Here is a 14,841-nt window from a genome sequence, read left to right on the forward strand (position 1 = left end):
ACAGAGCTCTAGCTGACTCTACCTGCGGAATCCCAAAATGAGAGGTGTGTGCCACACCTTGTGTTTGTTTTGAGACATAATTCTGTGACTCAGGATGGCCTTGAACTTGCTATGTATTTACAATCATGAACCCTGCCCCTCCTGCCTTTCCCTTTTAAATGTTGTGATCACAAACATGCGCCACCATTCCTGACTTCAGAATGTATAGCCCAGGCTAGCCCCAAACTTGCGGCAACCCTCTTACTTTGTCCTCCCAAGAGCTGGCATTACAGGCATGTGCCACTCCTCCTCCTGATACAGATGGCCTTCTTATGTGTCCCTATGCCACCCTGACCCCACTCTGCTCCCAGCCTCACCCACACCATCTCTCCGGGTCGAGGAGCTCCATGTCATACAGTTCTTCCTCTAACATTTTTCTCCATCTGAGCACCACCTTTAGCTTCCTGACTTCAATCCTATTGGCCTTCCCTAGGAGATGTACTCAACCCTTGCCTCTGCTCTATCTTTTAATTTATTTTTTCTTGAACATCTGCTAAAGAAAAACTCAGTGCTGAAGAGATGGCTCAGTGGTTAAGAGCACTGACTGCTCTTCCAGAGGTCCTGAGTTCAATTCCCAGCAACCACATGGTGGCTCACAACCATCTGTAATGGGGTCTGATGCCCTCTTCTGGTGTGTCTAAGAACAGCTACAGTGTACTCATAAAAATAAAAAAAATCTTTTTTTTAATTCATTCATGTTTCTACAAGACTTCAAACCAACAGTAGATTCTCCCCGTATTTGGGGTGACGTCCAAATTCCTCGGCCTGGCTTGCAAAGTCATCTGTGATCCAAGCTCTGCCTGCACAATGGGACTCAACACTGGCCCTGTAAATGCCGACAACCCAGCCCCTCTTGTTCCCATCTAAGCCAACATTCAGGACTGAGCATATACTGTGTCTATAGACCAGTGCTTCTTGCCCTGTCTTCTGACCTCTTGGTGGGGGTGTGTGTGTCAAACAACCCTTTCATAGGGGTCGAATATCAGATATCCTGGACATCAGATATTTACATTATGATTCATAACAGAAGCAAAATTACAATTATGGAGTAGCAAAGAAAATAACTTTAAGGTCGGGGGTCACCGCAACACGAGGAGTGTTGAGAACTGCTGTAGAACTCTCACCCATCTCCCGGCTCGGCTAAAAGTATCACTAAGTCTAGGCTCAGAGTCTCCATCAAGCTTTGGACATTTCTATCCATGGGATAGTAAAGTTACCTATTCATGACCTTCCCCTACTAGGGAGCCTCCTTGAGGATTGAGGCTGGACAGACCTCACTCTTGTCCCCAGAATCTGACCTACTGTGTGTTACATGAAGAGACCCCCAACATATCTAAACTCAGCATCTTCAGGAAACAGTCCCCTCAATGTGTCCCTTCAATGTGTCAGCGTCTCCCCCTCCTGCCACACACCCTGCTCTTCACCTTTTAGCGTCACCCTCACCTTGTCTGCCTCCACTGCTGTCCCCCTCTGGAGCCCTGTACGTACACCCCACCTGAGCTTCCCTCCACACCCAGTCCAGGTGTGCTCACAAGAGCAACAAGAAGCACTTCTGTGTCAGGGCTTGTTCTAGCTGCTTCCAATCCTCAGGAGGAGCCAAAATCCAAATCAAACCAGAGGTTGGCTCAGGACCCTGTCTTGTCTGATGACTCAGGACTGTGTTCTGTAGGCACACACCACCATTATAAGTCCATAGTCACCGTGGGCAAGGGAGATAGGATATACTGCTAGGCCTTTAGCAAATGTTTATCCAGGGAATGAGCAATATAATTGCCTGCTTTTATAGCAAGTCCCATTGCTGGTAAAACATCATCTCAGGGCAGCCTTGGGAAGTGAGCACAACACAGGGAGTGCTCTCATTTTATAGAGGACTCTGGGTGAGTGGAGAAGGACCTGCTTCTGGGAAAGCAGGTGATGATGAACTCTTGTCCAGACTGTAGGCAAGAGAGTCCTTCATGGTCCAGGGCAGAGAGGAGTTGTGCCAGGCTTGGGGATCCTTCTAGACCATCCCATGTTTTCAACCTCACTGATCATCACAGTTGCCTGAAAGGAGTCGGGTGTGGGGATAAAATTCAGTTGATAGAGTGACAGAGTGATAAAACCCCGACTTCAACTCCTGGCACCAAATAAACTTTTTGTGGTAGTACATGACTGTAACCCCAGCACTCATGGAGTAAGGGAAGATTAGCAGTTCAAGGTCATCTTCAGCTCCATAGAGGCCAACATGAGAGTCTGTCTCTGGGAGGAGGAGGTTTTCAAGCCACCAGTGCAAAGCTTGGTGTAAAGTTCATGTTTACCATGCTCATAACATCCCTCACAGCACACGCACACGCACACGCACAGGCGCGCACACACACACACACACACACACACACACACACACACACACCCTCCAATGGCCAAGAGCTTGTATATTTTGGTTCAGTAATTAATGTGAGGCTGGAGGACTTTTTAGTACGCAACACTCTTACCTATCATTCTAAAATGAAAAGGTGGAGGGTGAATTGTTAACAACCCAGTTCCAGAACTTTCCCTCTGCCAGGCACTGTTGTAAATGCTGCATGTTCACTTAGGCACCTACCCAGAAGGTGAGAAAAGGAAGCACAGTTAGGCTCGGTATCACACAATCAATGGGCCTGGACTTCAAACCTCATTCTCAACCTTCACCCCATAGCTATCCAACTCAAGAGAGCAGAGGTGGAACCAGACCAGGGCCTGGGCTCCTCTGAGCAGTCAAGTCAGAGTGAATGTGATTGAGTAAGTGGGGGTAGAGAGCAAAGGGCAGTCAGTCCAGGAGAAGCTCCAGCTCCAGGGTGGCACTGGAGGGACTGGGCAGTGAGACTACCTTCCCTGGGAGCCTGCTTCTGCCTACCTCTCTGCCTTCCTAAAGGCCCCATCCAGGGGAGGGGGGCTGAACTGTCACCTCCCGCTGCTAATTGATGTAGCCTCCTAATTTCCCATCACAAGAAGTCCATTAAGCCCAATTATGGAAGCCAGTATTAATTAGAGCTTATTTCCACAGCCCCAGGACACCCCGGCAGGAATCTGCCACCCACCTCCTGCCCATCTCCAGGGAGGACAGCTTATGAAGAGCACGGTGAAGTTCACACACATTTAGCACTCTATAGGGACACTAGGTTCACCTTTGAATCCATGAAAGGAGTCTCCTGGTTCGACTAGGGGAGACCTGCTCTCCATGACAGCCAGTCCCCTCGAGCTTTCAAGTACTTGCTCCCATCCATCTTGCTCCCATTAAGAATCCAGTTCATTTTCCCATAATGCTCTATGACCTTGACATTTTGTTCTGTCTTTTTAGGCCCCAGTTGCCATTAAACAAACACAAAAACAACCAATACCAAACATTTCAGAGGCTGAAGCAGAGCGATTGCTGCAAGTTTGAGGCCAGCCTACCTAGTCTACCTAGTAGACACCCAGGGTTACACAGGGAGCCCGTAAACAAGGAACCAATGAGATGGGCTTAGTGGATGAAGTCACTTGTCAGGTAGGACTGATATCCTGAGATCCAACCAGAACCCAGGTGAAGGAAGGGGAAAGGCAACTGCACAGAGCTGTCCTCTGGCATCCACACATGCACTGGAGCATGCACCCCATCATACCCCCTTATCATGTACTAACACACAATGATGAAAACATGAAACAATTTTTTTATGGTTAAATGCTTTTTTAAAAAATGTTTATTTATTTATCTTATGTATGAATATACTGTCACTGTCTTCAGACACACCAGAAGAGGGCATCAGATCCCATTACAGATGGTTGTGAGCCACCCTGTGGGTGCTGGGAATTGAACTCAGGACCTCTGGGAGAACAGTCAGTGCTCTTATCCACTGAGACATCTCTCCAGCCTGAAACAAAAATTTAAACCAGGCTCATGCCTCTAATCCCAGCACTCAGGAGGCTGAGGCAAGAGGACTCATACTCACACTCACACACATGCTTGGCCCAGGGAGTGGCAGTATTAGGGGGTGTGGCCTTGTGGGAGTAGGAGTGTTGCTGTGGGCATGGGCTTAAGACCCTCACCCTAGATGCCTAGAAGTCAGTCTTCTACTAGCGCCCTTCAGATGAAGATGTAGAGCTCTCAGCTACTCCTGCAACATGTCTGCCTGGCTGGATGCTGCCATGCCCCTGCCTTGATGATCATGGACTGAACCTCTGAACCTATAAGCCAGCCCCGATTAAATGTTGTCCTTTATAAGACTTGCCTTGGTCATGGTGTTTGTTCACAGCAGTAAACCCTAATTAAGACAGACAGACAGACAGACACACACACACACACACACACACACACACACACAAATACAAGGAAGGCAGAGAGATAGCTCAGCAGGTTAAGGAACTAGCTGCCAAACCTTACAGTCTGACTTGGATCCCTGGGATCCACATGGTGGAAGGAGAGAAATGACTTCTGCAGACTGCTCTGACCTGCACACATGCCTGAGGTATGTGTCCCTCCAAGCCACAAAGCAAACCCAGGAGCTAATGCAACACTGTCTCCCAGCTGAAATATGTCTAAGGCTCGTCTGACCAGCATCAGTTCTCCTGCAGGGGAAGAGAGACTGAGGGGCTAGCCTTCTCTCCTTCATGACCTGGGGTAGGATGGGGATACCCCTTTTGTTCCGAAACAATGAGGCCTCTACTGCTGACCAAGAATGAAACTATTCTGATAACAACTCGGAGAGCCTGGGAATCCTCTGGTCTTGATGAGGGCTGGGAGGCTGGTAGGCTTGCAATAGGATGGCCCCTCTCCCTTACAGTCTGTAGAGGATTTTGGATGGAGCAGAATTGAGGTTTGCTGTCTTGGATGGAAAAAGGGGGCTTACAGCAGTTTCTAGCCTACACCAGGCTCAGACGTTGGCCTCCATCAAGATGCTCCTGTGTAAGCCAGAGGACAACTCTACGCACACTTGGCTTTCTCCTTCCAACTTTATGTGGTGTTTAGGGCTGGGACTCAGGCATCCATCCCTGGCAAGTGCCTTTACCCTCTAAGCCCCTTTTTTGTTTTAAGGTGGATTGGTGTCTTGTCTACTCATGCCTGTGCTACCTGTGTGAGTTACACATGTTGTAAGCCATCAAGCCTTGTGGGCGTTGGGAAATAAACCTGCGTCTTTTGGAAGAGCTTCAGTGCTCTTAACCACTCCGGCCCCTTTATTTATTTATTTTAATGTGATGTTAGTAACAGTTTGTTCAGTACATCTCCTGTATGTATGTTTGCCTACATTTACATGTGTACCACATGTGCCATCTCTGCAGCCCCTTGTATTATTTATTCATTTATAAAGATTTATTTACTGTATTTACATGTGTACACTGTAGCTCTCTTCAGACACACCAGAAGAGGGCATCAGACTTCATTACAGATGGTTGTGAGCCACCATGTGGTTGCTGGGATTTGAACTCAGGACCTCTAGGAAGAGCAGTCAGTGCTCTTAACCACTGAGCCACCTCTCCAGCCTCTAGTTTGTTTTTCAAGACAGGGTTTCTGTGTGTAGCCCTGGTTGTCTTGGAACTCATTCTGTAGACCACTTTGGCCTCAAACTCACAAAGATCCTTCTGCTTCTGCCTCCTAAGTGCTGGAGTTAAAGGTGTCTGCCGCCACCACCAAGCTCCTACGTTTTTTAAACAATTTCCAGATTGGTTCTCTTATTTTGTAGGTGTGTCAAATGGGGTTCTCCAAAGGGACCCTGCAAGTGGGGCTGAGAGCTGTGGCATCCCTCCCTGTGTCCTTCCAGCTCTTGGCCATCCTCTCAGCAGCCAAGCCCCTTGTCTGCTTTCTTTGGAACAATGTCCTGCTCTAATCCTTACCCTCACTGTGCAGTATGGCTAGGGTGACAGTTTTCTCTCCTGTCCAGTAAGACAGTAATCTTATTTTTTAATTAATTAGTTAATTAATTAGGGATTTCAAGACAGCCCTGGCTGTCCTTGAACTCGCTCTGTAGACCAGGATGGCCTCAAACTCAGAGATAACACCTGCCTCTGCCTCCCGAGTGCTGGGATCAAAAGTACTCATTAGCGTGCCTGACTAAGGACAGTAACTCTAAAAGGTAGTGAACCGTGGGCGTGGAGTGCGGAGCCTTTTGTCTCTGCCCTGCCTTAGTTCCTCCAACCTTCAGTTCCTTCCCTAGTAACAGGCCTGGGACCAGGGTGGGGAAAAGGGCAGGAGCCACAGGTATCCGGTCCCCAGCACTAGGTCCCTTTACAGCCTTCCTTTCCTGTGGTGAGTCACTGTGCACGGTCACTAGAGACTCAGGAGTCCCCCACATGCCACAAACAATACTGCTGCCATGGAAACGGGGCCTCCCCTTTCCTCTTTCAGTGATTGATTTCACCGCATCATCTCCCACAAAGTGTCTGTTTCCTAGATCTCAGCTTTTGACTCACAGATTGACTTAAAGTGCCTCTCATTTCACGTCCCCAAGAGAGCCAGCGATTCTCTTTGGGTCTCTCAAGGTCTGTCTGTGTCCTTTACTCCCCAGGATGACATTTTTCTCCAGCAGCACCCAATCTCTTGGGCACCCCGTTGCTGATCTCAGGACCCCATCTTTCCAGAGCAAGCTGGGAACCCAAAGTATGGGAAACACAGCTTAAGGGAGTTGGCCGGGGAAACAGACTGACAGAAGCTGGCGCCACCTGCTGGCAGGGGTGGAGAAGCGCCACCTTCTTAGCTGGTCTCATGGAGTCACCCCCCAGTTGGTTCATCCGTCCATTCATTCACAGAACAGTGAGCATCCTCCTTGAAGAAGTGGGGAACTCTTGCTAAGGGGATGAGAGAAGGGAGGGCAGAGACCCAGCCCCTTGACTATTGAGGGACTAAACTCAGGTTTGAATAATAGCAAACACAGGACCAACAAGATGGCTGGTCAAATAAAGGCTCCAAACCTGAAGACTCTGGGATTCCCACAGGTTGTTTGCTTATCATCTCTCTCTCTCTCTCTCTCTCTCTCTCTCTCTCTCTCTCTCTCTCTCACACACACACACACACACACACACACACACACGAATGAATGAATGAATGAATGAATGAATGAAAAAATCTTTAAATAACATAGCCAGGCCCGTCAGCTCATGGCTGTAGTCCCAGTGTTGAAGCAGAAGGATCACTGTGAGTTTGAGGCCAGCCTGGGCTACAGAGTAAGACCCAGTCTCGACAAACACAAACCAAACACCAACATTTATTAGGCACTTTCTTTTTTTCTTTTTTCTTTTCTTTTCTTTTCTTTTTTTTTTTTTTTTTGGTTCTTTTTTTCGGAGCTGGGGACCGAACCCAGGGCCTTGCGCTTCCTAGGTAAGCGCTCTACCACTGAGCTAAGTCCCCAGCCCCCTTTTTTCTTTTCTTTGAGTCAAGGTCTTGCCATAGCCTATTTGTCCCGGAACTCACCATGCAGACCAGACTGCCCTGGACCACACAGAGATCTGCCTGCCTCTGCCTCCTGAGTGCTGGGATCAAAGGCGTGTGCCACCGTGCCTCACTTAATAAGCACTTTCTGGGTACTCAATGCCATCAGTACTTTGCATGCCACTTCTCAATGGCCACAAAAATCCCCCACTGTGGGCTGGAGAGAGATGGCTCAGCGGTTAAGAGCACTGACTGCCCTTCCAGAGGTCCTGAGTTCCATTCCCAGCAACAACATGGTGGCTCACAACCATCTGTAATGGGATCAGATGCCCTCTTCTGGTGTGTCTGAGGACAGCTCCAATGTACTCATATATAATAGATAAATAAATCTTTAAAAAAAGAGAGAGGGGGTTGGGGATTTAGCTCAGTGGTAGAGCGCTTGCCTAGGAAGCGCAAGGCCCTGGGTTCAGTCCCCAGCTCCGGAAAAAAAGAAGCAGAAAAAAAAAAAAAAAAAAAAAGAAGAAGGGCATAAAAAAAGAGAGAGGAAAAAGCCCCTATAGTAACTGCTATCATTACTTTCACTCAGTAGAAAAGGAACTCAGTCTCGGAGATGCAGGGCAGAGTTCATCAGTAATGAACAGTATCCTCCAATCTGTAAGTGTCCACTTGGACAGCCTGGCAGAGAGGGAGAAGGAAAGGAAAGGTGGACTGCGTGGACAGAGGAAGGGTAGGTGAGGAAGAAAGCTTAGGGACGGGATGAGGCATTCTGAAGGTCAGCTGACTGACACCAGCAGGATCAGAGGTCAAAGGAGTCAAACTTACTTACCAGGATAGTCAGGTAGGCTACAGAACACAGAATCCCAAGTTGTTACTCAATATCCGCATGCCTAGCTTTGAACGTCAGGACTTGAGCCAACCAACAGGCTTCAAGCAGTCTGTGAATGCTGCCAGAGACATGTACAGTCAACTACCTGGACGAGCGTACAAGTGGCTTGAAGGTACAAGCCACAGAGGCATCCAACAGCTTCTCCGACTTCTGGAACTGTGAACAGGAAACCTCCTGACATCTTACCCTTGGGCTCCCAGGGAAACTGCAGCCCTGGGACTAGAGAATAACACAGAGCCTAGAAATCACCCAGAGTCTGTCTCCAGCTGGAGCCCCATTGCCCGAAGTGTTGAGCTCAAGACTCATGGCTTGTTCGTGCTAGTGACAGCCCAATGCTCACTCTGTAGTCGAGTCACAGGGAGAGGATTTATCTTGGGAACTGGCAATGGCTACAAAGCAGGGTTCTTTTCCTTCCTGGTTGCTAAACACTTGTCAGAATACCATACTCCAGAGCACCAGGGGGTGTCTCACATTCCTCTTGACTTCATTTCACAGAAAACTAAGGTCCAGGGCCTCCTGGCCAGTCACAGTTATGCAGTGAGGCCATCTCCACAACAAAGAGCTCCCTGCTCAAACTTGAGGAACCAAGTTCGGATTTCCAGCACATGTTAATTTTAAATTCTTTTTTTTTTTTCTTTTCTTTTTTTTCGGAGCTGGGGACCGAACCCAGGGCCTTGCACTTGCTAGGCAAGCGCTCTACCGCTGAGCTAAATCCCCAACCCCTCCAGCACATGTTAAAAGCATGCTGCCTTTAACTCCAGTGCTGTGCGAGCAGAAACAGGAGGATCATGGGCGTGCGCTGGCTGCCCGTGCTAGGCTCAGGGCCAGGGAGAACCCGTCTCAGGGAAATAAGGGAGTCCTGGAGCAGGACACTGGGTGTCTTCTGGCTCTCATGTTGTGCATACGTGAACTTGAATGCACACCCACACGCACACGTGTGTACACAGCCAAAGGATAGAGTGACTTGTTCAGAATCACATGATCATTTTTTCTTCTTTTCTTCGTTGACTCAGCACATGTGTTAGCAGCACCTGCTGTGTGCCGGACTTTAGAGACACCCGGGTGTCCCGAGACAGCTTTCATGAGAACATGAGGTACCAGAGCACCTACACCTGGTCAGGTCATTCCAGAGCAGAGGCCTGTAAGGGAGAGCAAGTCACGCAGTTTGTTTAAGCATCTTCTACCTGTCAGACCTGAGGGAAAGGCCTGACATCTCTTCTGAGTCATTAGCCAAAGAGAAGAAGCACCGTGACTGGTGAATGGCATCTGTCCAGTCTAGGAGCTCCAGGCTAGGTGCTTGAATGCCTAGCGATGCTACTTGCCTAATCTCTCTCGTGCTGAGGGTCTGAGGACTGAGGGAGGAGGTGGGAGGCACGGTGGGAAGCAGCAGCACTTGGATAGCCAGCGGTCAGTATGTGACATATGTTCGCGGAGGGATGAGCACATCCACCAAGTTTCTACTTACCAGATGCTGGGAATGCAGGAGTGCACTAGACCTGATCCTGGTCTTCAAGGAGTTTTAAAGCACCCTGGGGTCACAAACGGAAGCAGTCACTGTATACTGTGGCAAAATGATAAAGGACACCCAAAAGAGACAGGAGGTTTCTGGAGAGGTGCCATCCAGGTCAAGTTCTGCCCTGCAAAACGAACAGGCATTGTCCAAGCAAAGGGTGGCCAGTGAGGAGGGCAGGAACAGGTGGTCCAGCTGGACCCGTGGACAGGGACCAGGCCACAGAGGACATTCTAACCACATGAGAGGGCGCCAGATAAACGGTGACAGGGAGCATTCAAGCAGCACTTTAGCGTTTTTTAAAAAAATATTTTGACAGGGTCTCATGTAGCCCACGCTGTTTTCAAGTTTGGTATAAAGATGCAACTCCTGATCCTCCTGCCTCCACTGGCCAAATGCTGGGATCACAGGTTGGTACGCTACCATGCCTGGCAGAATTTTTTTTTTCCAACTTTAAATGTTTGTTTGGCCTGGATGTATGTCTGTGCGACATGTGTGCCTTATGTCCACAGAGACCAGAAGAGGGTGCTGGATCCTCCAAAACCGAAGCGAGTGAGCCAGCATCTGGGTGCTGGGAACTGAACCCAGCTCTTTTGGAAGAATAGCCAGTCCTCTTACCCAGAGCCATCCCTCCGGCCAGACAGGGAATATCTAGGGTTTAATGGATAGGCCTTGTTGACTCGCACCACACAGGAAAGGCAGAAGTCCCAGATGGCTCCCTTTTCAGGCCTGAGCAACCAGGTGGGTGGTGATGTCATTTAAGGGAAGCTGGGGGTAGGGAACCATTGGAGACAGAGCCACAGTTAAAAAGTCAGGGTTCTTAGGTCCTAAGTCAGTGCCTGCTACTCTGTAGGGCTGCTGAGAGAAGGGTCAAGGATTTCAGACACAGAAAGGAGACTGTTGGGAAGTTAAGTGCAAAAAGGAGAAACAAGCTAATAGCACACCAGCAACCTCAGAGGCAGCCACCCTGCTGCTTTCCAGGCTCCCAGAGAAATGCCCCAGAGACCATCTTTCCTCAGGCAGGTGTGGGGGGACACACCAGCAATCTCAGCATTCGGGAGCCCAGGACCGGAAGCCCAGGAGTTTGATGTCCACTCTAGCAATACAGCAAGCTCAAGGCCAAGAATGGAGTCACAAGAGAACTTCTCAAAATAAAACAAAAAGAGCCTGGCGTGGTGGCATTGGTCTCTAATCCCAGCAGCCCTCAGGAGGTGGGAACAGGCAAATCTGAGCGGGCCAGCCTGTTTAGTCTACATAGTGAGTTCCAGGCTAGCCAGGACTACACAGTAAAGGCTGTCCCTAAAACAAGGAGCTCCCCCGCACCACAAAAAAACAAAACAAAACAAAACAAAAAACAAAAGCCAAACACCAACTCCTTCTGCCTCCATCCTCTGCTTTATTTTTTTCATCATGACTGTCACTGACCTCAAGGACACCACCAACTTATTCATGCTCCCCTACCCCAATAGAACACTGGCTTCACCCCAGAGCCTAGAACAATGCACACAACAAATCTACAATCAACAATCACTGGGTGAAAATTTTAAAACCTTTGTTAGGTAATTGTTGTTTCCATGCAGACCCAGCCGGTTGGACTCAATGCTTGTATCCTTAACAATTCCCCTAAACGGTATCTCCAAGGAACTCAGGAAGGCACAAGACAGGAAGGCAGAGTAAGCTGTTGTGTAGTGGGTGTGGGGGGGGGGGGCTCTATTTTGGGTTTCCATTCTGAATCTGGAATAGACTGGTACCAAGACTTCCTGTCTTCCACGTGTGAGATGCCATGCCAAAAAGAACGGAGGGCCCGCTGGAGCCTGAGTTCTGCTGAGTTGAGCACGGAGCAGCGCAGCGGAGCCAAAGGAGTCAGACTTGAGCCCTGGCCCTCCAGGCCAGTGGGAGGCAAAGGTGTCCTGCAGCGCCACCTGGTGGCCACAGTACCCAACGTTACCCGGAAAGGGTGAAAGGCAGCAAATGCCTAACAAGCAAGCCTCCCTAGATACTTCCCACACAACCTCCAGAAACACTCACCCAATTTTCTCCCTTCCCACGAATCTTATTTCTTCTTTACTGATTCCAACTGACCCACCTCAGCCAGAAAGCCTCCCCAAATTGCTTACCCCCAAAGTCTCAAGCACTTAAAGCCACTCACTGCACTCACTGTCCACCTCTGGGGGCCCAAGGGTGGAGTGAGACAGCTCTCATTTTTTTTTTTTTTTTTTTTTTTTGGAACAGTAGAGTTTCCACATACCAGCTGTGTAACCTGGGGAAGTTACTTAACATCTCTGAGTCTCAGGTAGAAATCATATTTCCATGGAATTATGAAGATTGAATTATTCAAGGATTAGGTGAGATGGTTTAACAGATAAAGGTGCTTGTTGCCAACTCCAAGGCCTTGAGTTCAATCCTTAGGACCCTCACGATAGAAGGAGAGAACCTCTGGGCTAGACTGAGAGAGCTCAGCAGTTAAGAACACAAACTGGGGGTTGGGGATTTAGCTCAGTGGTAGAGCACTTGCCTAGTAAGCACAAGGCCCTGGGTTCGGTTCTCAGCTCCGGGGGAAAAAAAAAAAAAAAAAAGCACAAACTGTTCTTCCAGCAGACCTGGGTTCAGTTCCCAGCACCCATATGACAGCTCACAACTGTCGGTAATTTCATTTCCAGAGCATCTGGCAACCCTCACACAAATACACATGTAGGTAAAATGCATGCAAAATAAAAATAACTATCTTTTAAAAAAGAGAGAGAGGGTTGGGGATTTAGCTCAGTGGTAGAGCGCTTGCCTAGCAAGCGCAAGGCCCTGGGTTCGGTCCCCAGCTCCGGGGGGAAAAAAAAAAGAGAGAGAGAGAACCTCCTCTGGAGAGATGGCTCAGTGGTTAAGAGCACTGTCTGCTCTTCCAGAGGTCCTGAGTTCAATTCCCAGCAACCACATGGTTATCTGTAATGGGGTCCGATGCTCCCTTCTGATGTGTCTGAAGACAGCTACAGTGTACTTACATACATTAAACAAATAAATATTAAAAAAAGAGAGAACTTCTGATCTCCAGTCAGGATATGGCACACACAAACACTGAATACATGTAATAAAATAATATTGTATGATTGAATAGAAAGTCTGAAGATCTAAGAAGAGAGCCTTTAGAAATAGTAGGTCCTTCCTCACCCCCTTCTCTAACATCCTTTCCTTCTCTAATGTCCTCTTCCCAACAGAATGGTGTAGAAGGCAGAAGAGAGTCACAGAACCTGAGTCTTTGGGCTGCATGTCTCTCCAAATGAGGCTACTGGACAGGGCTAAACTTCTCGAAACTTCGACTCCCGCTCTGACCGCCTGCACGTTTTTTGGTTCTTTTTTTTTTTTTTTTTTTTTTTTGGTTCTTTTTTTCGGAGCTGGGGATCGAACCCAGGGCCTTGCGCTTCCTAGGCAAGCGCTCTACCACTGAGCTAAATCCCCAACCCCTGACCGCCTGCACGTAATACTCTACTTCACGCACTGTATTCAGCAATTCACCCAGGCCCAAACCCCTCCTCACATCCAGCCTATCGCTCTGCCTCAGGGAGGAACCATCCTCACAGGGACACTCCCGAGGGGACAAGCTTATTGCCTCCCTGTCCCAGGAGGGCAACTAATCCCCTCCCTCACCCAGCCCGAAACCAGAGCTGGCGCCACTGGGTGGGGAATCTAAGGACCAACTGTCACAGCTCCAGTATCACAGCCTCCTGAATGCCTGGGCCCAGACCTGAGTCCCAGCGGGGCCTTGTTAGCCAGCTGTCCTGTGGGGCCCAGGCTCCACCCCAGCCCCTCAGACTTGCTTTCCCTGGGGGAGTCATGGATAGTGCAGGGGATCTGGAGTGGGGAGCAGAAATGCTGTCTGTCTAGGTCTTAGCCTAGGGCTGCAAAGAGCTTGGAGATCAGGCAGAAAGACAAAGGACCAGTGACCTACCTCTCCTGCCTTGGGGGCTCTCCAAGCCCCAAAGATGGTCTTGGCCATGTAGGTCAGTTCCTGTGTCTCCTCCATGAAAGCAGGGATCAAGTCTGAGATCCTTTTTCACAGCGTGCAGAATTTTACCTAATGTATTCTCATTAGCCGAACTAAGTTGAAGGCAGGCAAGAAGGCTCACGGGTAAAGGAGCTGCCCCCAAGTCTGAAGACCTGAGTTTAACCCCTAGAATTGCCTCGTTGTCCTCTGCCTTTCACATGTGTGTTGTGGCACACTCACACACATGCACACACACACAAAATACACTGACAAGCTGTTCTAAAGAAATTAACCAACTGAGTGCACTCCAGCCTGAGAGAGGAAACTGGCAGCACGTTCAGCAAGAAAGGCTGAGGGCAGACACCAGGCACACTTCCAATGCGAGGTATAAGAAAGGAAAATAGAGGGGTGGGGATTTAGCTCAGTGGTAGAGCGCTTGCCTAGCAAGCACAAGGCCCTGGGTTCGGTCCTCCTCAGCTCTGGGGGAAAAAAAAAAAAAAAAGAAAGGAAGGAAAATAGGAAAGAAAGGAAAAATGGCACACATATTTATTTCTAGTAGTTATGAGGTGGAGGCTGGAGTTCAAGGCCAGTCTCAATTACTCAGTTACATAATGTGTTTCAGGCAAGCCTGGGTTACATGAGACCCTGCCTCAAAAAAGAAAAAAAAAGAAAAGAAAGAAAGAAAGAAGAAAAGGTGGCCATCAAGATAAAAGGACTTGCTGCCAAGCCAGACAACCTGAGTTCAATATCCAGAACTCATGTAGTGAAGACAGAAACTGTTCCCACAAGTTGTTCTCTGACCTTCCTGTGCATATGCTGCAGCAGGGGCACACCCATAATATATAAATGAAATGCAATTTAATTAAAAAAAAAAAAAAGGAAAATGGAACCCTCGTAAAGCATGGGAGGGAGGCCAAACTGACAAGGAGAGACTGGGGCAGCCTGTGAGGAGCAGGTCAACTTAGGCAGGGATAAATCAAGGCCAGCCTGCAGGATGAGGCTTGGTGACAGCATCCTGCGTCATCTCCCCCTCTTCCCAGGGCTCTGGTGTTAGGTGTATCCTTCTACTTTGGTAGTCC

General features: G+C 48.8%; 1 long non-coding RNA gene across 1 annotated transcript; it reads right to left on the reverse strand.

Moving 5' to 3' along the window:
- Positions 1 to 709: 709 nt before the first annotated feature.
- On the reverse strand, positions 710 to 11,990 carry LOC120100862 (uncharacterized). The gene is made up of 2 exons (XR_005501078.2): positions 9,745 to 11,990; positions 710 to 9,418 (listed from the first exon to the last, which is right to left on the reverse strand). It is a non-coding gene; the product is annotated as an uncharacterized LOC120100862 (long non-coding RNA).
- Positions 11,991 to 14,841: the final 2,851 nt, after the last annotated feature.

Source organism: Rattus norvegicus, chromosome 2, assembly GCF_036323735.1.
Source record: "Rattus norvegicus strain BN/NHsdMcwi chromosome 2, GRCr8, whole genome shotgun sequence".
Classification (NCBI taxonomy): Eukaryota; Metazoa; Chordata; class Mammalia; order Rodentia; family Muridae; genus Rattus; species Rattus norvegicus.